Source organism: Rattus norvegicus, chromosome X, assembly GCF_021556685.1.
Source record: "Rattus norvegicus strain SHRSP/BbbUtx chromosome X, alternate assembly SHRSP_T2T, whole genome shotgun sequence".
NCBI lineage: Eukaryota > Metazoa > Chordata > Mammalia > Rodentia > Muridae > Rattus > Rattus norvegicus.
In genome coordinates this window covers 33,419,837-33,445,763 of record NC_141554.1, presented here as the reverse complement: position 1 = coordinate 33,445,763, position 25,927 = coordinate 33,419,837, and the positions used below count along the sequence as shown (strand labels likewise).

Here is a 25,927-nt window from a genome sequence, read left to right as displayed (position 1 = left end):
AGAACACCCTGTTTCCATCTGTTTAGTCTTGGCACCATGGATGCATGCCAATATGCCTGGTTTATCTGGTGCTGAACACATGGCTTAGCATAGTCTAGGAAACTTCTGTACCAACTCAGCCACATTTTCAACCCTGTCTTTGGTTTTCAACTGGCCTTTTCTACTACACCCATTTTACCTTGAATATTCCTTTACCCACTCAAACACAATGCTATAAAGACATTATTGGAAAACTAAGATGTTCTTTTTCTATCACTCCCTGCCAACTTTCTCACTGAGTGAGATCAAAGCATCAAACTCATAAATTTCCTTGATGTGTTGGTAGAATATCAATACAGCCAGTTCTAGAGAGAAGACAAAGAGTGTTTAACGACCACAAGGAACAGTTTTACAAGCTTCCCTTCTCTATAAATCCAACATAGTGATTTACTAAGGATTCATTTACTTCAACCTTTGACTGGCAGAAATTGACTAAAGAATATGGAACCTAGCAAAATGCTGCTGTCCTAATTTATCACAGCACATCTAAATGGCAGTAGATGTCATTTGACCTTATCATCATGTTTTTTCAGCAATTCTTCTATGGTTCCAAAAATTAAAAATATCTTTGAGGTATATAATAAGTATATATAAGGGATACATTGCAAAACTGGTCCAGTTGATGAAAATGTGTTAGTTGAGCATGGTGAGACAGACTTCTAACACAAGCATCTTATCCAACACTTCTGGCATAATTTTTAACCAATATTGAGTAAGATTAGAAGTTCATGGCCTAAAGACATTCCTTTGACTTATTAGAAACTGCAAAATGGCCCCAAAAGTAAGAGCACCAATTTCTAAATCAGCATGTATCTGAAAACTTTTTTGTTGCTTTTACTTGAAGCACAGTCTTCTGCATTCCAAACTGACTTTGAACTTCTTGTATCATCAAAGACAACTCTGAGCTTCTCATCCTCCTGTCTCTACCTCTGGAGTGTAAGGATTAATGGATGTGTGCTCCCACACCTGACTACCCACTGAGCTACAGCCTCAGTTCCCAATATCAGAAAGTTCTGATCATATCACATTTCACCAACATATTCTATTCAGCTTTGAATTTTTTGCTAATCTCAATTTTGTCTATTAGTATCTTATTGGAATCTAGGTAAGTGGTTCTCAATCTATGGGTCAAGAACCCTTTGGGCCAGGGTTTCTCAAATTGTGAGTCACAACCCCTTTGGCAAACCTCTGTCTCCAAAACGATTTATAAAACTAGCAAAATTACAGTTATGAAGTATCAATGAAATAATATATAATAAATAAGGTTATAGAATTTAAAATTCTATCATAATTCCTTCTTGATCCATGGGTTAAATATTAAAATGCATTTATCATCTACATATGCATGGAATTTAGATGTTTATTGGTGATTTCTAACTTTAGTTCATCATGTTAAAATATATATAACCTAAAAATATTTATTTACACATGTGTGCATATTTAGGAGTGTATACATGCCCATTCATAAATGTGTTTATAGATAGATAGATAGATAGATAGATATACCACACATCTATTACATATATTATATATTATAATTATATTCTACAATAAATAATTTAAAAACAACACAATAATTCAAAATTCATGGGATACTGAAGGGATGGCTGTGAGGAAGTAATTTATGATTCTATGCTGTTACAATTATAATAGGAAAAAACTTACAATGTGAAGACTGGGGCACTCTAGTTATGATCTGATAACAGACAAAAAGATGTGAGGAAGAGCTAATATATGGCAGGAATAGTATTCAAAACTATAAGAGAAGGAAAGTTAACACAACAAGTTATATTTTTTGGTAAGGCTATAGTTTACACACACATTTATCCACACATAATACACTTTTTAATGAGTCGATTTTTTTAGGAAACATTTGCCTTCTATGAGCCCCAAATGTCTATGTCAATACATATTCTTGATGTACTTTTGTGTTGGTAAGGGTAGCTTAGAGTCTCGTGCCTGCAAGACAAGCAATCTTCCATTGAGCTATAGCCTCCAGCCCTTTTTGTCTCCTTTCACCCTTAAAAGAGTAGTTTAAAAAAATATCCCAGACTTATAAGACATCAAAAATCAGGAAGGAAGAGAACTTGATTTACAGTCAAATGTTTGCCAATCTTCCATTTGAAACTTTTTCTAATATACGGGAAATAGTGTCTATATTTTCTATTATTAATAAACGGAGAAAAAGTAATACTTCTTAATTTTCAATATTTCTGCTTCAATAGCAATTTTCTTAGCAAACGCACAAGGAAAAAGTAAATTAGAGAGTTAATATTACATGGAATCACAATTCTCTATGTATACTCTATTAAGTCAGTACTAATCTGGAAGGATAGAATTTAATAATAGGATTTGGACAGTTAGGACAAAAGTGATTAAGTGACTTGATCAGAGTCTAATATTCAGAGAGTGGCATACAAAGCCCTAGTTGTCCATCAAAATCCAACTCTGAGCTTAAGAAGTCACACTGTTGATAAAGCAGTTGCCACAGAAGCATGCGATCTGAGATTAGATGACCAGAACCAACAAAAAAGCCAGGTATTATATCATGCATTTGCAATCACATCAGTCTGTGGCATGATATAAGGTGGAGACAGGAGAATCCCGTAAAGTTCCTCAGCCAGCTGACCTGGTATACAGTGAAAGGACCCTGTCTCAAACAAGGTGAAGAGTTGATGACTGACAACTGAGCTTAGCTTCTGATCTTCAGATGGGTGCCAATTTATATACATGCCTACATTCATATACATGAACACACATATACACTACATATATGTTCAACATACATTCTCCCACATGGTTTTAAAATGCAGATCAAATTGGCCACTTCATCCAAGACCCCTATGAACTGTCCTCATAAGTGTATGTGATACCTGAACTCCTTTTGTCTTTGACATGTATGCCATGGTATGGTACAAACTAGATTTCTCTCTGACTTGAAAGTTCTACATGTGCTTTTCTACTTCTCATACCTGGAACGATTCAGATCATTTACCTGTCAAGTTTTGAAATTCATATATTTTCAAGATAAAATCATAACCAACTATTCCAGAATGAGCTGGCTTCTTATCACATAATCCAAGGCAAATAACAGTTTATATAATGGAGACTGGCCTTGAACTTTCTATATAGCTGGGAGTGAACTTGCACTCTTGATTCTCTTGCCTACCTTTTCCAAGGGCTGAGATTCAAGATATAAGCTACCACTCTGACCACACCTAAAGTAATTCCCATTTATGTGGTTAGGTGTTTTGTCTATATGTATGTATGTGTGCTATGTGCAAGCCTGGTGTCCACAGAAGCCAAAAGAGGGAATTGGATTCCCCGAACTAGAGTCACAGATATTGGTGAGCATGTGTAGGGTACTGGGGATCAAACCTGTGTTCTTTGGGAAAGCAAATTGTGTCCTTAACCAGTGAGCTAAGTCTCTATCCTCCCACTAAATTAATTTAAAAAGAAAGCTTTAAGAGCTAGGCTGGAGTGTGCTTCTGTGATAGAGAACTTACTTGCCATGGATGAGGCTCTGGGTTTGATCCCTACTACTATCACAAAAAAGAAAAAAATATATCCCAAGGGTGTATTTCCCTTTAAGCCCAAACAAGGTTTGATCATTCAGAAAATTAGTTAAAAAACTAATTCAAATAGCTAAATTACACAGAAGGGAAAGCGGCAATTCATTTTCCCTGTCAGCTCTACAGAAAAAGCTTTTCTCATGAAGAACAAACTATATTCAATTATCATAAAATGATATCTTCTCTTTTAAAAAACTGTCTAACAGAATAAAGGGGAGAAAAGCGTTTATTTTATTTCTCAGGAACGGCAGTAATTTTTCAAAAAGCTACAGAATATCACAGAGGGGAAATTTTTTGTTAATATGAGTGTGGTAGTAATGTTGCTCCATTACTAGCCATTAGTGGCATGTGCTAGATGGGATGGGACATTTTCATGCTAAATGTTGAGAAGAATGGTTGTGTTAGGGAAAATATGACCTTTAAATGAAATGGATATGGATTTGTAAAGATGAATGTTAAGTTTGTGCTTCATTCTTTTTATTGGTATCCAGATGAAAGAAAACAACTTTACAGACTGAAGAAGTTCAAGCCACTCAGAGTCTAGTGTTTGAGGACATCGAGATTAGAATATAACTGTGGTGTCTTCAGGGTCTGAACTTTTAAAAGTATAAGTAGATTCTGATTGTGCACTATCATAAAATATTTCAGGAATGATGTTTGTCCCTTGTGTGTGCCTGTGTGTGCCTGTACGTGTGCGTGTGTGTGTGCATTTGTGTGTGTGTGTGTCTTTGTGTGTGTGTATATCCAAACAGGCATGTGTTTTGTTTTATCTGTGTATGTAGGTGCAGGTGCGTGAAAGCCAGAGGAGGGTATCAGAAGATATTCTGTTTTGTCCTTATTTGTCTTATTCTTGTGAAACAATGTCTCTCACTGAACCCACAGCTAGGCTGAGAGCTAGCAAGCCTGAAGGACCTCAGAACTCTGCCCTCACAGCACTGGAGCTACTGGTGAACATTGTTATGATTGGTGAACTCAAAGTCTTCATGCCTATCTGTGCAGCTATCTCTCCAGTCCTGCATGTTCGTCTTAAAGAAAACCCCCACAGCTGATAACCAAACAATCCTTAACTGTTGCAGGAGCTTCTTTGCTTTTCCTTAAGCTTGACTTTACATTCCAGTTTAAAGCTTTATTAATTTAATTATGTTTTTATGTGTTTTGCAGGGTTTCCTCATTAGTTCATTCAATGTGTGTATTTCCTGCAAAACACACACACACACACACACACACACACACACACACACACACACACACACAAACACCACCACCACCACCACCACCACCACCACCAGAGTATGTATGCTTGTGTGTGACAGAGTGAAAATTTTGACAAACCCCTCTCAAACATGTAAAAGTAACTTTTATTTTCCTGAAGTAATTTTCATCTTGCAGGCATACTGCCTCTGTCTCCTAACCTAGGCCCAGTCCTGGAGGCTTCTAGACTACATACAAGCTAATCTAGGCCTAGAATATTTTCAGCTTCTGAGACTTGCTACTGAATTAGCTCATCCCTTCCTAGTTCTTTGTGAGCTCTGCCTGGCTCTTGCAACTCAGCTCTTCTGGCTCAAACTTCTCTCTCAGATGACTTACTCAATCTGGCTTTTCTCTTCACCTCTGGATTCCTCTACCCGGCCTCAAACTAACTATAGCAATCTTTTCTAATCTTTCAGGTCATTCTCCTTCTCTGACTCATCCTGTTTTCACCTGTGCATGGCTTGTTCTCTCTTTAATCTGTTTCTGTAAAACTCTCTTGGTAAAACTACCTCCTTCTCCCTCTCTGTGCCGCTCTACTCACCCTCTCAACTCTACTGTACTGTCTCCATGAACTTGACTATGTTCCCATGAAGTACTCTCTTCTTCCTGTACTGTCTTTGTATAACTGCACAGTAAAACTGCCTCCTCTCCTCTGCACTGCTCTCCCTTAAGTAGCTTCTCTTTTCTCTTTCTTCTTGTGAGAGTTGGGCGTATCCTACTCCTTCAAATCTTCCTCTAACTCATCACTTTTTTTGCCACTCAGTTGAACATCATGGCTGCTTCCTTCTACAAACTAAGTTTACCTTTATTGTTTGAGATTAAAAGTGAGTACTAAGGGCTGAGCCATATCCTAACTAGAAATAGATTTAAATACCCTATAACACAAACATAAATCAAGCACTTATAAGTTTGAAGAAAATGATCATGAACAACCACAAGAGAGCTCCAGAAAGAGAATAATGTGAGCAAATAGACTAGAAGTTTAAAAGCTACATGAACTAAAAGCAAAACCCATACTTCTCCGGTTTCTACTTACCTGGAACTGCCTTCACTGCCAGCGCTAACTTCAATGAATGGTGACATTTCTGGATATGTCTATGACGGCATTTCCAGAGACGTTTAACTAAAAATGAAGGTAGGAAGCACTATGCCATGGACTGGGGTCCTGAACTGAATAATAAAGAGGAAAGAAGGGAGGCAGCTCAGCACCGGGACACTGTTCTCAGCTTCCTGACTAACATTGTAACCAGCTGAATCAAACTCCTGTTCTCCTTCCCGCCGTGGTGAACTCTATCCCTTATTAAACCTTGAGCCAAAATAAAACCTTCCTTCCTTAATTTGCTTTCCTTAGGTATTTTGTCACAGTAACAAGAAAAAAATAATTAATGCACTGCCCAAGAGGGTGGACTTCATTTGAAGTGCAGCTAGAAAAGCCACACCCAGAAGTAGTCAAGAGAAGTGACAAATTCAGAAAGGAGCATACTAGGGAACCATAGCTTTGCTATCTTGAACTTCCAGGGCCAATGGGAAGCCATGCAGAATTTTAAAAAGGAAGTGAGATGACCTGAATCCAGAGATCACTAATTATAGACGTAATGTGCTGGTTTGAATAGGACTGGTGCCCATAGACTCATATGTTTGAATGATTGGTCCATAGTTAGTGGCACTATTAGGAGGTGGAGCCTTTTTGGAGTAGCTGTGACCTTGTCATGACATATTGTAAGTATGTGATCTGCTTTTTGATTTGATTTGATTTGTCCCTCAACTGAAGAATGGATATCAAAAACTTGGTACATTTATAATAGTGGAATACGATTCGGCTATTTAAAATGAAGACATCATGAAATGTGCAGCTAAATGTATGGAACTAGAAGAGATCATCCTGAGTGAGGTAACCAGATAGCCACACATGATGTGTACTCATAAGTGGATATTAGCCATAATGTATAGAATAACCATGTTATAATCCACAGACCTAAAGAAACTAAATACTGAGGAGGACTCAAGTGAAGATGTGTGAATATCACACAGGAGTGGAAATAAAACAGAAATTAGAAGCGGAGGGAGGGAGGGGGGAAATAGGGTTGAAGATGGGGTGAGGAGGGAACAGTGATGTGATCAGGTGTGGGGAGAGGAGCTGTGGAAAAGGCCTGGGAGATAGAATGGAAATAGGTGGGGGGCACATTTTGGACTAGCTGGAGACCTGGGATGGGGGAGGCTCCTGGGAGTCTAGAGGGGTGGCCCTAGTTGAGACTCCTAGTAGTTGAAGATATGAAGACTGGAATGACCATGTCCTGAGGCCAGGTTGCACTTCCAGTAGAGGGATGGGGGTATCAACCCACCTACAAAACCTTGGACCAAAAATCTGTCCGGCCTACAAAATGCCAAGGGGTAAAGATGGAGCAGAGACTGAGGGAAGGGCCAGCCAACGACGAGCTAATTTGAGCCCCATCTTGTGGGAGAGACCCAACTCTTGACACTATTAATGATACCCTGCTATCCTTGCAGACAGGAGCATAACTGTCTCCTGAGAGACCTCATCCAGCAGCTGATGGAAACACATGCAGACACCCAAAGCCAAACATCAGGAAGAGCTTGGGGAGTCTTGTGGAAGAGTAGGGGATAGGATTTAGGGAGCGGAGGGTGTCAAGGACACCAGAAGAAGACATATAGAGTCAACTAACCTGGGACCATGGGGGCTCACAGAGTCTGAACCACCAACAAAAGAGCATTCAGGGGATGGAACTAGGCCTCCTACACATGTGTAACTGATGCACACAGCTTGGAGTCCATGTGGGTCTCCTCAAAACTGAAGTGAATTCTCTGACTCTCTTGCCTGTCATTGGATTTCCTTCTAGCTGGACTGCCTTCCTGGGCTTCGTTGGAAGAGGATGTGCCTAGTCCTGCTACAAGTTAATGTCCCAGGGCAAGTGATAATCAGGGGGACAAGGCATCTTCTTCTCTAAGGAAAGGTATCATTGACTTGATTGCAGAAGCTCCGTTGACCTGGAGTAAATCTGACTTTGGTTTGGTTTGATTTGGTATTTTGAGTCACTGTCATACTAAACCCAGGTTGGTGTCTAGCATGTTATGTGTTGAGGATGATTTTGAAGTCCTGTACTTCCGGCTACCACCTTATCAATGCTGGGCTAATGTTTGATATGTCTTAAGACAATAATTTAGTGTTGGAGCAGGTATAGCACGGACATGCCACAGTATTCTTCAGTGTACATTACACCAGAAGGTCATGTGTTCTGTAGCTAGAAGAAAACAGAGCTTTTTTTTTTTCAAATATATGAGCATTAGTCAAGCTCAAATCTTCCTCAGGAGAGTAATAACTGATGATATACAAAAACAGAATCCTGTAAATTAATGTGATTCTCCACAGTATTTTGTAGAGGTAATAGCATAATTATTCTGAAGGGCTAATGGACGTAGGGGATTGTGAGGGTGGGATGGGGAAGAGGGGGCTGCAATCAGAATGTAAAGTGAATAAATAAATAAATAAATAAATAAATAAATAAATAAATAAATAAATAAATAAATGAAAATAATGTAGAACTCTTGCTTCCTCCAGCCCCATGTCTGCTTGGCACATTGTCATGCTTCCTGCCTTGATGATAATAGACTACTCTCTGAAACTGTAAGCCAGTCCCAATTAAGTATTTGACTCCATAAACATTGCTATGGTCATGATGTCTTTTCACAGCAGTACAGCCCCTCACTGAGACAGCCAGCAAGTCTGAGAGACCTTTGACTCTCTCCCTTCCAATGCTAGAGTCACCAGATGCTTTTCTACATATACAGATGATTTAAACTCAGGTCTTCACACTTACATGACAGGCATTTTATTCACACGGCCAACTTCCATGCCTTGCTCTGTGTCTTGGTGCAGTGATGTTTGTACAGTTGTATACGGTCACTGAATAGCACTGGAACTAAATAAATAAGTGAACAAGTAACTACAAGTGGGAAAAGAAACCTAGAATTTTAATGCTTATGAAAAAACACTGGTAGAGAAGGAGATCTGTGTGTGTGTGTGTCTGTGTGTGTATCTGTGTGTGTGTGTGTATGTGTGGATGTGTGTGTGTGTTTGTGTGTGTGTGTGTGTGTGTGTTTGTGTCTCTGTCTGTGTCTGTGTGTGTGTCTGAGCCATGGAACACTGGAAAACTACCTGGAAATTTCATGAGTGAGTGTTTTGCCTATGTGAGGTGAAGGCACATATATTTTTAGTACAGTTTCAGTGGTCAGACGAGGGCCATAATCCATAGCTGCTCACTAAATATTTATATTACACAATGGACAGAAAAATGGACTCTAACAAATGTACTTAGTCAAGCTCAGATCTTCTTCAAGGGAGTAATAACTGGTGGTGTATGAAAACAGAGAATTCTCTAAGTTGATGTGACTCTCCACATGACTCTGTCAATGGTGACCAGATGACTGTCAGAGACTCTTACACATAATGGTCCTGCTAAGCCAATAAATAAGTGAACATCCTTTAAAATGATCATATATAAAGGAGACAAGGCCTCTTAATGATGAAAACAGCTAGATCAAAACCAAGGAACTACACAAATGTTAAATATTTTTCATAAGTAGAGAGTAGAACTCTGAGGTTAGACAGTGCCTGTGCTGAACCAAGGTTTGTAATAAATTTCTTTCATTTTACACAATAAATATATTATTTTGTGGCACTTTAAAATAATGAAGCAAAATTCAAAATGTTCCTGCAAATTTTTCTTTACTCAGACCTAGATTGTTAACAAAATAACATTTGAATCAGTTCATATTATCTTTTTTAAAAAGCAAAAATGCTCTCAAATTTAAGCACAGATGTTGATTTTTTTTTCTTCTTTCAACTTTTCATTTTGGAAATTTTCCTATTAATATTCATTAGGGGAAGTGGGGTGAGAGTAGTGTAGAGAGGGGATCTGTGGTTAGGATACACTGTATGAGAAAAGAATATTTAAAAATACCTGTTACGACCATTTTCTTTCTCTGATTCAGATGCAATACACAGCATTTACTTCTCTGCTCTCTTCAAATTATGTTCATTTGCCACAGGTCCTCTCCCTCTCTATGTCTTTTGTGACTGGCTTATAAAGGATGTCATTAAGTTGGTTGCTGTAGGTCCTTTGACATGGATTTGATCTGATTTTGTTTTGTTTTGTGCTTTGAGACAGGGTCCCATAAAATCCAGGTTGGCCTCTAAGGTACTATGTATTGAGGATGGCCTCTGTATTGAGGATGAATCTTCGTGTCACCACACTATAGCTGCTAGGTTAATATGTGATGTTTCTTAAGATCATGATCTCAGGTTGAGGCAGGGATACCACGGATATGTCAAACCATTCTTCAAGGTACATAACTCCAGAAGTCCATGTATTCAGGTACTAGAGGATATAAACTGGATCTTTTTTTTTCTGTATGGGTGTTTTGCATATATATGTATGTATGTATGTGTGTGTGAGTGTGTATGTTGTGTATGTATGTATATATATACATATACATATGTATATGTATATATATATGTATACACATGTGAGTGACTAATACTGGTAAAGGCCAGAAGTATATGTAGGATTCCCCTGAAATTAAAATTCAGATAGTTGTGAGTTGTCATGTAGGTGTTGGGTATTAAACCTGGGTCTTCTGGAAGAGCAACAATTGTTCTGAAGTAGTGAGCTACTTCTTAAGCCAATTTTCAGATTTTTTTATGGTAAAAGGACTTTTATTTATTTATTTAGAGATGGAATCTCATATATCCCAGGCTGGCCACAAACTTATTATATAGCTAAGGGGTGATGCCCAATACTGCTTCTTTGTCTTGAGTTCTAGGATTACTTGCATGCACTACCACGCCCAATTTGTGTTGTACACAACATCCAAATCAAACATTCCTGAAATGCTTAAAAATTGAGCCAAATCCTCAGCCACTGTAGGAGAATTCTCACTTCACTTTCTGCAATTAATAAATGACCCATAAAATAGTTTGATAGCTCTTAATTTTGTTCTGCTATACACACCTAATACTTGAACATTATCACATTATGAAATAGGGAATCTTTGAAAATGAACATATTCAATCATTAATACTTCATTAGAAATAGTATAAGGATAGAGAGATACACGTAATTACTATGCAGGCTTTCATAGAGTATAACGTCTTGAGAGTGTTGTTTTTTTCTTTTTTTAAGGCAGACTCTTGCTCTCCCTAGCTTCCATGGAACTGACTTCTGAGACCAGACTGGCTTTAAACTCACAGAGCTCTGTGTGCCTCAGCCTTTTGAGTGCTGGATTATATGTGGATGTCACCACACCCAGTCCTAATGCCAATCATTTTAAGACTTAGCTCTAAGTGGAAGTCAATAGAGTGACTCTTCAGAAATTGACCATTTTTTTTCTGTGCCAACATGAGGCTCTGTGCCCAGGAGTGTTGTTGAACCATTTCTTGTGTTTAAAATTCAAGAGCAGTACTTTTCACTCTAGAGGAAACAGAATGCTTTTCCAACAAATGCCCCATCTCACCAAATATCAAGAAACCCAAGAGGCCAGACTAGATCAATAAATAAATGTCTAGCTTCTGGCCTGAGCTCCGATGATTTAGATCCATTTATAAAGCGTTAACCTTGAAATACAGCCTGAGATCAAGTTGAACACACTTTATTATGGCACAAAGTGGAAGTGCACAGGAAACTTCATTTGCTCAGGGTTAGCATGTTATGACAGAAAGGATCCCTTGTGTTTCAGACAACCAGTGATTTTAGCTTAACTTTATCACTTAAACTGGCCTTTCTGAAAATCCCTTTATTCATTTTTAAGTCAAGGCTCAGAGAACAAACTCTGTGGGGTTGTAGGAGCAACAAATCATATTATACACGAAAGAGCTCTGGAAACCATAAAACACTTACAAATGTCATCCAAACGTGGGCAACAACCTTTCCAAACACAATTGTGCTGGTATTTCATACATGAAGGACCATTCGGCTTGGATCTGACTGCAAATAAAATCCTTTTGTTAAAGAAGCATCAACAGTTTGGGTGTCTGAAAATGGAACACAGTTTTAATGAAGCCAAGGACCAGATACATTGTTTCTTCACATGCTGGCGTCACAGAGCAAAGGATTATTTGAAGAGTGTAGCTGCCAACTTGCATGTGACATCACTGCATCCTTCTCCAGTGGGTTTAGAGCTGCTTCCACACAGGGCTGTGGGAAAAGCTCAAATGTTTGGTGCTCTGATTAGTTCCATGTAAATATACACACTATCTATTGTTCAGGCAAAGAAACCAATCCATTTACCTAAGTGCTATACCCATCAAATAAGGCCCTGGTGCCCCTTAATGAGTTTACTGAGTCAAATTAATGAATGACGAAATGACATGGTGGGTGCGGGTGGCTGAGCGTGCTTTCCCAGTGCAAGAATCAAATGGACTGGAGACAAATAGTCTGCCTGCATTGTTATGGTTATGTGACTCTCAAGAGTTGAAATAAGTTATGGGAAAGCCAGAAATTTCCCCTGAAAGCTTCTTGTAAAACAAGACTTATGCTCCCGATGAAAATCTTTTCAGTTACATTGTCTCCCAGCTCAAGGGAAGCTGCAGGAAGCAAGAGCAAGATGGATTAGGGCTTAGAAGGATGGATCAGCAGGAAGAATTCTGCCCAACTCAGCGGGCCAGGTGATTCTGGCAAAGTATCAGCAAGTGGAGGCAGGGAGAGGTAACCCAGCAACCATCTGCATGTTCTTCTGGCTTCTATCCAGCTGCTTCTCCATCCTGACAACCACGAGTCTAAAGCAATGACTGCATTCCTTTGCATCAGAGCTGTCACCGAACTCAGACCAATTCTTCCCCCTTGTGCAGCACAATCTTCTTAAAGGTTTTTGGCCATGGTTGCTCAGGATGGTGAAATTATGGCTCATTTCTCTTCTCTCCCACATACTCTCATAAGTCCTCTTGGGTGAAGTCTGCAGTCTCCTCATCTTATACAGTAAGGCTGGATGATGGATTCTCTTCTCCTCACAAAGTTCCTTGTGCAGGTTTTCATCCTAAGGCCTTGGTTGAAAATATCATTACCACTTTCAGCTGATTTAATCTCAGCACTATGGCAGGGTCAACCCCAGGTTCGCAGAGGTGCTAGGAGAGCATCTTCCCAGTTAGTAACATCCTTAACTCCATTTCATTTACATTGCTTCCCAAATGGATCACATTGTTTCACATAGCCAGCTTTATTTAATGGATCTTGGGATTCTTTTGATAAATTACCATCCTTTCAAAAATATTTATTTTTATGTATAAAAGTGTTTTGCCTACATGAACTTATATGTGTATATATATATATATATATATATATATATATATATATATATATATATATATACACACACACATACATACATTGTGTGTGTCTGTGTGCTTGGTGCTTATAGAAGCCACAAGGTGTAATCAGATCCCCTTGAACTGGTGTCACAAACTGTTATTAGCTACCACATGGACACTGGAAACTGAACTTGTGTCCTCCACAAGAACAGCAAGTGCTTGTAACCACAAAGTCATCTCTGCATCCCCAAATTGCCCTCTTTGTTACTTTAATAATACTTCTTTTCTGATCTCACAGAACAGGATTTCAAACTTGTCTTAATTTCCTCAAAATTCTTACATTAACGCCACATTTCTAGGTAACCTTGCCTTCAGCTTCCTAGAGGGAAATTCTTCTGCACATGTCTACTTGCCACTAAGAAAGTCATAGACTCCCTAACAACATCATGCCTTCAGTGACACCACATGATCTTGCTTCTAAAACTAGTCTCTTTCATTTGGGCTTTAGAAATGGCTTCCTCCTCTTCATCCTGCATTTTCAAACATTTGATTGGTACAAACATTTGTCATTTTAGCACATTGTATTTCTCAATATCTATTGAAAAGTTTCAGGGGGTTATGACAGCACAGATCTGATATACTAGCATTTAGGGGGTACCATAACAAGGAATATGGGTTTGAAGCTAGCCTGAACTAAATTCTCAAACACTAGTTCCAAAAAACCGTCAAACAAAAAAAAAATTCTCTTGTTCTGGGAACCTTGAACCAATCAATGTATTTCATTATTAAAATCATATGCAACCAGGCATGGTGGTACACACCATCAATCCCAACACAGGAAGCAGAGGTAGGTGGATCTTGGCATGCACCAGTTGAATAAGGATCTCCAACAGGTTCTACTCTTTATAGTTCCATCACCAACTGTTGTCACTCTGAGAATCAATCCTTCACCATATGAACCCCTGAAGAAAAAAATTACATGCAAGCCTCTAATACATGAGATCTCTCTAGTTTTTGTTTCTATTGTTCTCTTATTTAATGTGAAATGAGTCATTGGAATTATTATCTCTGTTAGCATGAATGAAAATCTTAATATTAAGTCATTGAATAGATATATAGATATATAGATATATAGAGATATAGATATAGATATAGATATAGATATAGATATAGATAGAGATAGAGATAGAGATAGAGATAGAGATAGAGATAGAGATAGAGATAGAGATAGAGATAGAGATAGAGATAGATATAGATATAGATATAGATATAGATATAGATATAGATATAGATATAGATATAGATATAGATATAGATATAGATATAGATATCTATTACTGTCATGGATTCGCACCTTTAAAATGTAGTCATAGAAGCATATTGTGCAATATTTTAATACATATGCAGGAACACCCTCATTCTCTTTGGATGTTTCTCTTGTCTACCAATCTTTGGCTTTAATTGCTATATGATAGATGTAAGTTCTAAGTACATGGCTTCTCACAGGTTCATGTATTTCAACACGCAGTTGGTGGCACAGTTTGCAGCGGTTATAAAACCTTTATGTTCTACAGTCTCACTGGAGGAAGTATATCACTTTGCGCGGGCTTTAAGGGCTCATACTCTCACCCTTCTTCCTGTTCTCTTGCTCTGCTTCCTGTATGTGGTTGAGATGTGATTACTTACTTCCTGCTCCTTGCTGCTATGGTTCCATGCCAGATGGACACTCCTCCCTTTGGAACAATAAGCCAAAATCAACTTTTCTTCTGTAAGTTGCTTTGGATCAGTGGATTTTAATACCACAGTGGAAAAGTACTAATAGGACTAGCTAATATTTCAGACATCCACTTGGCTACCCTGTTCTCCATGATAATGGTCCTGAACTGGTAGGCTTGTGTCAATACATCTTTGAGGACAGAGTCACTTCGAGGACATGTCACCTGGAGAACATATGTATCTCAATGTGGATAGAAAGACTAATCTTTTTCTCAATGGATTTTTAGAAATCATTGCTATGTCTGACACCCCAAACATAAATGCAATAGAAAAGCACATGAATATATACCATTAAGAAAGATCATCCCCAGGTGGGCACTCCTGAGGCTGCAGAGCGGAAGAGACCACCAACACTGCTCACCCCTGCTCACATCCCTGGCCCAAGAGGAAACTGTATAAGGCCTCTGGGCTCCCGTGGGGGAGGGCCCAGGAGCGGCAGGACCCCTGCCTGAGACACCGCCTGAACCTGAGGGAAACAGACCGGATAAACAGTTCTCTGCACCCAAATCCCGTGGGAGGGAGAGATGAACCTTCAGAGAGGCAGACAAGCCTGGGAAACCAGAAGAGACTGCTCTCTGTACACACATCTCGGACGCCAGAGGAAAAAGCCAAAGACCATCTGGAACCCTGGTGCACTGAAACTCCCGGAAACGGCGGCACGGGTTTTCCTGGTTGCTGCCGCTGCAGAGAGCCCGTGGGCAGCACCCCACGAGCGAACTTGAGCCCCGGGACCATAGGTAAGACCAACTTTTCTGCTGCAAGAAAGCTGCCTGGTGAGCTTGGGACACACAGAAGCAGAATTCCTCAAGGACCGGGCACGTTCTGTGTTTACCGGAAGTCCCACACCCGCGGATCCCGGCCCGCAGCAGCTCTCTGCCCCCAGACCCTGTGAGAGAGAGACCCAACCGCCTGGTCAGGTGGGCACTCCTGAGGCTGCAGAGCAGAAGAGACCACCAACACAGCTCACCACTGCCCACATCCCTGGCCCAAGAGGAAACTGTATAAGGCCTCTGGGCTCCCGTGGGGGAGGGCCCAGGAGCGGCAGGACCCCTGCCTGAGACACCACCGGAACCTGAGGGAAACAGACCAGATAAACAGTTCTCTGCACCCAAATCCCGTGGGAGGGAGAGATGAACCTTCAGAGAGGCAGACAAGCCTGGGAAACCAGAAGAGACTGCTCTCTGCACACACATCTCAGACGCCAGAGGAAAAAGCCAAAGACCATCTGGAACCCTGGTGCACTGAAGCACCCGGAAACAGCGGCACAGGTTTTCCTGGTTGCTGCCGCTGCAGAGAGCCCGTGGGCAGCACCCCACGAGCGAACTTGAGCCTCGGGACCACAGGTAAGACCAACTTTTCTGCTGCAAGAAAGCTGCCTGGTGAACTCAAGACACAGGCCCACAGGAACAGCGGAAGACCTGTAGAGAGGAAAAACTACACGCCCGAAAGCAGAACACTCTGTCCCCATAACTGACTGAAAGAGAGGAAAACAGGTCTACAGCACTCCTGACACACAGGCTTATAGGACAGTCTAGCCACTGTCAGAAATAGCAGAACAAAGTAACACTAGAGATAATCTGATGGCGAGAGGCAAGCGCAGGAACCCAAGCAACAGAAACCAAGACTACATGGCACCATCGGAGCCCAATTCTCCCATCAAAACAAACATGGAATATCCAAACACACCAGAAAAGCAAGATCTAGTTTCAAAATCATTTTTGATCATGATGCTGGAGGACTTCAAGAAAGACGTGAAGAACTCCCTTAGAGAACAAGTAGAAGCCTACAGAGAGGAATTGCAAAAAAGCCTGAAAGAATTCCAGGAAAACATAAATAAACAAGTAGAAGCCCATAGAGAGGAGACACAAAAATCCCTGAAAGAATTCCAGGAAAACATAAATAAACAAGTAGAAGCACATAGAGAGGAGACACAAAAATCCCTGAAAGAATTCCAGGAAAACACAATCAAACAGTTGAAGGAATTAAAAATGGAAATAGAAGCAATCAAGAAAGAACACATGGAAACAACCCTGGATATAGAAAATCAAAAGAAGAGACAAGGAGCGGTAGATACAAGCTTCACCAACAGAATACAAGAGATGGAAGAGAGAATCTCAGGAGCAGAAGATTCCATAGAAATCATTGACTCAACTGTCAAAGATAATGTAAAGTGGAAAAAGCTACTGGTCCAAAACATACAGGAAATCCAGGACTCAATGAGAAGATCAAACCTAAGGATAATAGGTATAGAAGAGAGTGAAGACTCCCAGCTCAAAGGACCAGTAAATATCTTCAACAAAATCATAGAAGAAAACTTCCCTAACCTAAAAAAAGAGATACCCATAGACATACAAGAAGCCTACAGAACTGCAAATAGATTGGACCAGAAAAGAAACACCTCCCGTCACATAATTGTCAAAACACCAAACGCACAAAATAAAGAAAGAATATTAAAAGCAGTAAGGGAAAAAGGTCAAGTAACATATAAAGGGAGACCTATCAGAATCACACCAGACTTCTCGCCAGAAACTATGAAGGCCAGAAGATCCTGGACTGATGTCATACAGACCCTAAGAGAACACAAATGCCAGCCCAGGTTACTGTATCCAGCAAAACTCTCAATTAACATTGATGGAGAAACCAAGATATTCCATGACAAAACCAAATTTACACAATATCTTTCTACAAATCCAGCACTACAAAGGATAATAAATGGTAAAGCCCAACATAAGGAGGCAAGCTATACCCTAGAAGAAGCAAGAAACTAATCGTCTTGGCAACAAAACAAAGAGAATGAAAGCACACAAACATAACCTCACATCCAAATATGAATATAAAGGGAAGCAATAATCACTACTCCTTAATATCTCTCAATATCAATGGCCTGAACTCCCCAATAAAAAGACATAGATTAACAAACTGGATACGCAACGAGGACCCTGCATTCTGCTGCCTACAGGAAACACACCTCAGAGACAAAGACAGACACTACCTCAGAGTGAAAGGCTGGAAAACAACTTTCCAAGCAAATGGTCAGAAGAAGCAAGCTGGTGTAGCCATTCTAATATCAAATAAAATCAATTTCCAACTAAAAGTCATCAAAAAAGATAAGGAAGGACACTTCATATTCATCAAAGGAAAAATCCACCTAGATGAACTCTCAAACCTAAATATCTATGCCCCAAATACAAGGGCACCTACATACGTAAAAGAAACCTTACTAAAGCTCAAAACACACATTGCATCTCACACAATAATAGTGGGAGATTTCAACACCCCACTCTCATCAATGGACAGATCATGGAAACAGAAATTAAACAGTGATGTCGACAGACTAAGAGAAGTCATGAGCCAAATGGACTTAACGGATATTTATAGAACATTCTATCCTAAAGCAAAAGGATATACCTTCTTCTCAGCTCCTCATGGTACTTTCTCCAAAATTGACCATATAATTGGTCAAAAAACGGGCCTCAACAGGTACAGAAAGATAGAAATAATCCCATGCGTGCTATCGGACCACCACGGCCTAAAACTGGTCTTCAATAACAATAAGGGAAGAATGCCCACATATACGTGGACATTGAACAATGCTCTACTCAATGATAACCTGGTCAAGGAAGAAATAAAGAAAGAAATTAAAAACTTTTTAGAATTTAATGAAAATGAAGATACAACATACCCAAACTTATGGGACACAATGAAAGCTGTGCTAAGAGGAAAACTCATAGCGCTGAGTGCCTGCAGAAAGAAACAGGAAAGAGCATATCTCAGCAGCTTGACAGCACACCTAAAAGCTCTAGAACAAAAAGAAGCAAATACACCCAGGAGGAGTAGAAGGCAGGAAATAATCAAACTCAGAGCTGAAATCAACCAAGTAGAAACAAAGAGGACCATAGAAAGAATCAACAGAACCAAAAGTTGGTTCTTTGAGAAAATCAACAAGATAGATAAACCCTTAGCCAGACTAACGAGAGGACACAGAGAGTGCGTCCAAATTAACAAAATCAGAAATGAAAAGGGAGACATAACTACAGATTCAGAGGAAATTCAAAAAATCATCAGATCTTACTATAAAAACCTATATTCAACAAAATTTGAAAATCTTCAGGAAACGGACAATTTCCTAGACAGATACCAGGTATCGAAGTTAAATCAGGAACAGATAAACCAGTTAAACAACCCCATAGCTCCTAAGGAAATAGAAGCAGTCATTAAAGGTCTCCCAACCAAAAAGAGCCCAGGTCCAGACGGGTTTAGTGCAGAATTCTATCAAACCTTCATAGAAGACCTCATACCAATATTATCCAAACTATTCCACAAAATTGAAACAGATGGAGCACTACCGAATTCCTTCTATGAAGCCACAATTACTCTTATACCTAAACCACACAAAGACACAACAAAGAAAGAGAACTTCAGACCAATTTCCCTTATGAATATCGACGCAAAAATACTCAATAAAATTCTGGCAAACCGAATTCAAGAGCACATCAAAACAATCATCCACCATGATCAAGTAGGCTTCATCCCAGGCATGCAGGGATGGTTTAATATACGGAAAACCATCAACGTGATCCATTATATAAACAAACTGAAAGAACAGAACCACATGATTATTTCATTATTGCTGAGAAAGCATTTGACAAAATTCAACACCCCTTCATGATAAAAGTCCTGGAAAGAATAGGAATTCAAGGCCCATACCTAAACATAGTAAAAGCCATATACAGCAAACCAGTTGCTAACATTAAACTAAATGGAGAGAAACTTGAAGCAATCCCACTAAAATCAGGGACTAGACAAGGCTGCCCACTCTCTCCCTACTTATTCAATATAGTTCCTGAAGTTCTAGCCAGAGCAATCAGACAACAAAAGGAGATCAAGGGGATACAGATCGGAAAAGAAGAGGTCAAAATATCACTATTTGCAGACGACATGATAGTATATTTAAGTGATCCCAAAAGTTCCACCAGAGAACTACTAAAGCTGATAAACAACTTCAGCAAAGTGGCTGGGTATAAAATTAACTCAAATAAATCAGTTGCCTTCCTCTATACAAAAGAGAAACAAGCCGAGAAAGAAATTAGGGAAACGACACCCTTCATAATAGACCCAAATAATATAAAGTACCTCGGTGTGACTTTAACCAAGCAAGTAAAAGATCTGTACAATAAGAACTTCAAGACACTGAGGAAAGAAATTGAAGAAGACCTCAGAAGATGGAAAGATCTCCCATGCTCATGGATTGGCAGGATTAATATAGTAAAAATGGCCATTTTACCAAAAGCGATCTACAGATTCAATGCAATCCCTATCAAAATACCAATCCAATTCTTCAAAGAGTTAGACAGAACAATTTGCAAATTCATCTGGAATAACAAAAAACCCAGGATAGCTAAAGGTATCCTCAACAATAAAAGGACTCCAGGGGGAATCACTATCCCTGGACTCAAGCAGTATTACAGAGCAATAGTGATAAAAACTGCATGGTATTGGTACAGAGACAGACAGATAGACCAATGGAATAGAATTGAAGACCCAGAAATGAACCCACACACCTATGGTCACTTGATTTTTGACAACGGAGCCAAAACCATCCAATGGAAAAAAGATAGCATTTTCAGCAAATGGTGCTGGTTCAACTGGAGGACAACATGTAGAAGAATGCAGATCGATCCATGCTTATCACCCTGTACAAAGCTTAAGTCCAAGTGGATCAAGGACCTCCACATCAAACCAGACACACTCAAACTAATAGAAGAAAAACTAGGGAAGCATCTGGAACACATGGGCACTGGAAAAAATTTCCTGAACAAAACACCAATGGCTTATGCTCTAAGATCAAGAATCGACAAATGGGATCTCATAAAACTGCAAAGCTTCTGTAAGGCAAAGGACACTGTGGTTAGGACAAAACGGCAACCAACAGATTGGGAAAAGATCTTTACCAATCCCACAACAGATAGAGGCCTTATATCCAAAATATACAAAGAACTCAAGAAGTTAGACCGCAGGGAAACAAATAACCCTATTAAAAAATGGGGTTCAGAGCTAAACAAAGAATTCACAGCTGAGGAATGCCGAATGGCTGAAAAACACCTAAAGAAATGTTCAACATCTTTAGTCATAAGGGAAATGCAAATCAAAACAACCCTGAGATTTCACCTCACACCAGTGAGAATGGCTAAGATCAAAAACTCAGGTGACAGCAGATGCTGGCGAGGATGTGGAGAAAGAGGAACACTCCTCCATTGTTGGTGGGATTGCAGACTGGTAAAACCATTCTGGAAATCAGTCTGGAGGTTCCTCAGAAAATTGGACATTGAACTGCCTGAAGATCCAGCTATACCTCTCTTGGGCACATACCCAAAAGATGCCTCAACATATAAAAGAGACACGTGCTCCACTATGTTCATCGCAGCCTTATTTATAATAGCCAGAAGCTGGAAAGAACCCAGATGCCCTTCAACAGAGGAATGGATACAGAAAATGTGGTACATCTACACAATGGAATATTACTCAGCTATCAAAAACAACGGCTTTATGAAATTCGTAGGCAAATGGTTGGAACTGAAAAATATCATCCTGAGTGAGCTAACCCAATCACAGAAAGACATACATGGTATGCACTCATTGATAAGTGGCTATTTGCCCAAATGCTTGAATTACCCTAGATCCCTAGAACAAACGAAACTCAAGACGGATGATCAAAATGCGAATGCTTCATGCCTTCTTTAAATGAGGAAAAAGAATACCCTTGGCAGGGAAGGGAGAGGCAAAGATTAAAACAGAGACTGAAGGAACACCCATTCAGAGCCTGCCCCACATGTGGCCCATGCATATACAGTCACCCAATTAGACAAGATGCATGAAGCAAAGAAGTGCAGGCCGACAGGAGCCGGATGTAGATCGCTCCTGAGAGACACAGCCAGAATACAGCAAATACAGAGGCGAATGCCAGCAGCAAACCACTGAACTGAGAATAGGACCCCCGTTGAAGGAATCAGAGAAAGAACTGGAAGAGCTTGAAGGGGCTCGAGACCCCAAAAGTACAACAATGCCAAGCAACCAGAGCTTCCAGGGACTAAGCCACTACCTAAAGACTATACATGGACTGACCCTGGACTCTGTCCCCATAGGTAGCAATGAATATCCTAGTAAGAGCACCAGTGGAAGGGGAAGCCCTGGGTCCTGCTAAGACTGAACCCCCAGTGAACTAGACTATGGGGAGAGGGCGGCAATGGGGGGAGGGTTGGGAGGGGAACACCCATAAGGAAGGGGAGGGGGGAGGGGGATGTTTGCCCGGAAAGCGGGAAAGGGAATAACACTTGAAATGTATATAAGAAATACTCAAGTTAATAAAAAAAAATAAAAAAAGTAAAAAAAGAAAGATCATCCCACAGTATATGTAAAAGAAATCCATGTCTCTTATATTAAGAATGATTAAACCTTTTTTTCGACTGTTATAAGAAAGTCCTATCTGACAAAATAGTCACTGTAAAATGAAAATTATAACCAGAGGAAACAGATATTTAAAACTTTCAGCTATTATGTTACAATACTGAAAAATGATGACTGAGCTTCCAAATGTCACCTCAAATTTCCTGTCTGCTTCAAGCAAAAAAGGGTATTATTATTGATTTTACAGAACATGTACTGAAAATCTTGAGCTAAGTGAGGAAATGATGGTTAACTATCTCACAAGGGCATGCATATTTTAGTCATGACACTAGTGCTGCTTTTTGGGCAAAGGAAAAGGAAAACACTGTGTTGTGATTTTCTGACTCTCCCTAAGAGTAATAAACAGACATCATGGATGAATCATACATGTACACCAGTTCCATCTTCATCCACTCACAGAACGAAAATGTCCAGAGCAGGATTTCATAACCTTGGCATTATGATATTTGGGACCAGAAAATTCTTTGCCAAGGAGGCTGTCATGTTCATTATAGAATGCATTACAGTTCAGTGATCCCTGCGTAACAGATGGCCATAGTCCTGCCTCTCCTTCCCCAAGTTGTAATAACAGAAAATGCCTGTAAAAACTTCTAAATGCTCCCAAAGGGGCAATTTCACTCCTGCTTGTAAACCACTGACCTCTCAAGTGATAAAAAGCAAATCACGGTTCTCAACATTCTATCACTCTGATTATGGTTAGCTTCCACTCGAAAAGAAAAAAAAAAAACTAAAAAAGCACAGCTGCAGACGTCATACCTTTCCACACCCTGACGTTTGGCATTCCTGTAACTTTCCAAATTTCTTTTCACCTGACCCAGACTGCTGACAGATTTACTTTTTATAGGCAATTTTTATTAGTGCTGAAAATTGAGACTCAGTCTGTGCACATGCTGGGTATATATTCTACCACCAAGCAACTTCCCTGACACTTTTTCTACATTTTCTTTTGCTACAGGATCTTACAAAGTTGTCCAAGGTAGATTTGCACTTGAAGTCCTCATACTACCAAGTATCTGGGATTATAAACATGTACCATCAGATTCAGCTTCTAAAAAACCTACTGTTTGTTGTCAGCAGCAGTGATTATACACCACCAGTGATACATGTATATTCTTCACAATATTGACCAACACCAGGTGTGGTGGCACATGCCTTTAGACGTAGAATTCATGAGGCAAAACCTGACCAATCTCTGTGAGTTCTCAGCCAGCCTAGTGTATGTAGTGAGGTCTCTGTCAGTCAGAGCTACATGGTGAGCCCTTGTTTCTATTGTCACTCTTCTGACCGTGTCCTCTCATCAATTACAATAAACAATAGCACTTAAAAGTGCTCTTACTCTTAAAAGCACTTTCTATGTCCTACTAGAGAAACAGCACTGAATACTATCCCAATTCCTCAAAGAATACCACATGGTAGCATTTCTTATGTACATTCTTTATATGGCAGGCACTGTGGTAGGTATTGCACAACTATGAGACATTCTCTACCAAGTCCATCTATACAAGCATTATCAACCTAGATAATTACACCCTTAAAAGGGTATCCTTAGACTAAGTATAGGAGACACTCTGTAAAAGAAGGGGTCATATTTTATAAAAATATAGCTCTTATTCCTCAAACTTATACTTTATTTCTACTAACATTCTATATATAACTTGTTTTTGTTTTTACTTTTCCCCTTCCTACTGGGGTTGATGATCAATGTCTTCTCTAATAACGTTCATGAACATTGGTCTTCAAAGAACATGTATTCCTTTTGATGAAAGAATTGTTCAATGTTTATGGTCCACTGCCATTTCCCAATTTGTTACATACATTCTGTTTTGCCTGTCTATGTTAAAAACTGATAGTAAACTTTCAGAAATCTCAGTTTATAAGAAGGGATGGGATAGGGGGTTGCTGGAGGGAAAATCAGGAAAGGGAATAACATTTGAAATGTAAATAAAGAAAATATCCAGTAGAAGAGAGAGAGAGAGAGAGAGAGAGAGAGAGAGAGAGAGAGAGAGAGAGAGAGAGAGAAGAAATAAGGCCTTCTTTGAGATTATTTTTTCAGTGTGGGGATTTGAACCTACAGTCTCATGCATACTAACAAAACTCTACCACTGATTTATAATCTCAGTTCAAGACACTGTTTGAGTAGCTCAAAACAAAACAGTTCAAGTCGATAGCCAATAGAAAGAGATCCTGAAACATTAGACAAGCCCCCGAAGTGCTCACAAGTCTACTTCAGGAAGGTCTCATATGCAGGTCTCATGTTGCCTGCAGATGTGCCCTGTTTGTCTTTATTTTGAGGATATTATATTGATGAACTGGGAGTGGAATAAGATTGTGCCATGAATATATTCTTTTTCTGATAGTTTAGTCTCTGAAATGATCTCGAAGGCGGGGATATTTTTCTACTGGGTTTCTAATGTGCTGCATGGAGTCTGAAAAATTTCTTACAATTATATAAGCCAGTCTGGTTTGTGTCTTTAACACAGTAGATTAAACAGAAAGACAGATTCCCTTACTAGGAGAGAGAGAGATACGTTACAGTTCTCATTTGTCAGATGATAAATGTGAGTGTCAGAGAGGTCATGACCAGAATGATCATAGATATTATGGTAGGCTGAATTCTAAGGTCTGCACAGTTTCTAGCTCCAGCCTGTAGTTCCTCTTCTGCATGGATATGATCTGTAAATATTATGGGAAAGGCATTTCCATGTTTAGGTTATATTATATGGCAAGTATTAAGTGATTTCACAAATGCAATTAAAGTCAAATTAGTTGACATTAAATTCATCAAAATGAAGTATCCTGTGTAGAATTGATGCAAAGAGACAAATTTTCACAGAGGCTACAAATACAAAGGAAACAACAACAACACAAATAAAACACAGATATTATGAGCCTCTTTGAAATGAACTGAAAATGTATTGCTGACCTACATGTCAAAACATAAAACTGTTAAATGCCCTAATGACAACAGGATAAAAGTCAAGAGGTTTTGACCCAACCTGTGAAAGAAAGAGTTGATGGATTGGACTTCCTTAAAGTTAAAAATAACTCTTCTGTTAAAAAAAAAAAACACTGTCAAAAATTAAGAAGGCAAGTCACTAATTGGCAGAAATTGTTTTACAAATGGCATACTTGATTTTTTTAAAGTTATACAGAATACAAAAGGAATTCCAAAAAGTGAAAAGTAGGAAAAAAATCAAGCCAACTTTTAAAAATCAAGCAAATATATTAGGAGACATCTGACCAAAGAAAAAAAGAACAAAGGCATGAAACATGTTCCACAGAAATGCAATCTATATCATCAGTAAATACCACTATATACATTAGAATGGCTCAAATCTAGAACACTGGCAATAACAACAAGGGTTGACAAGGAGCTACAGGAACTCCCACTCTGTGCTGGAAGGAAAGCAAAGTGGCCTGTTCACTTCAGAAGATAGCTTGGCAGTTCCTTAAAAGCTAAGCAGACTTTGCCCAATTACACTGATAACTCATTAAGGAATAAAAA

General features: G+C 39.4%; 1 long non-coding RNA gene across 1 annotated transcript in view; it reads right to left on the bottom strand.

Annotated features, from left to right (window-relative positions):
• Positions 1–11,513: 11,513 nt before the first annotated feature.
• LOC147998190 (uncharacterized) overlaps positions 11,514–25,927 on the bottom strand; it is a 37,761-nt gene continuing 23,347 nt past the window's right edge. Inside the window, exons 2-3 of the long non-coding RNA XR_015647061.1 lie at positions 14,004–14,144; positions 11,514–12,918 (exon numbers count right to left, since the gene is read on the bottom strand). This is a non-coding gene — a long non-coding RNA (uncharacterized LOC147998190). The remainder of the gene's footprint in view (positions 12,919–14,003; positions 14,145–25,927) is intronic.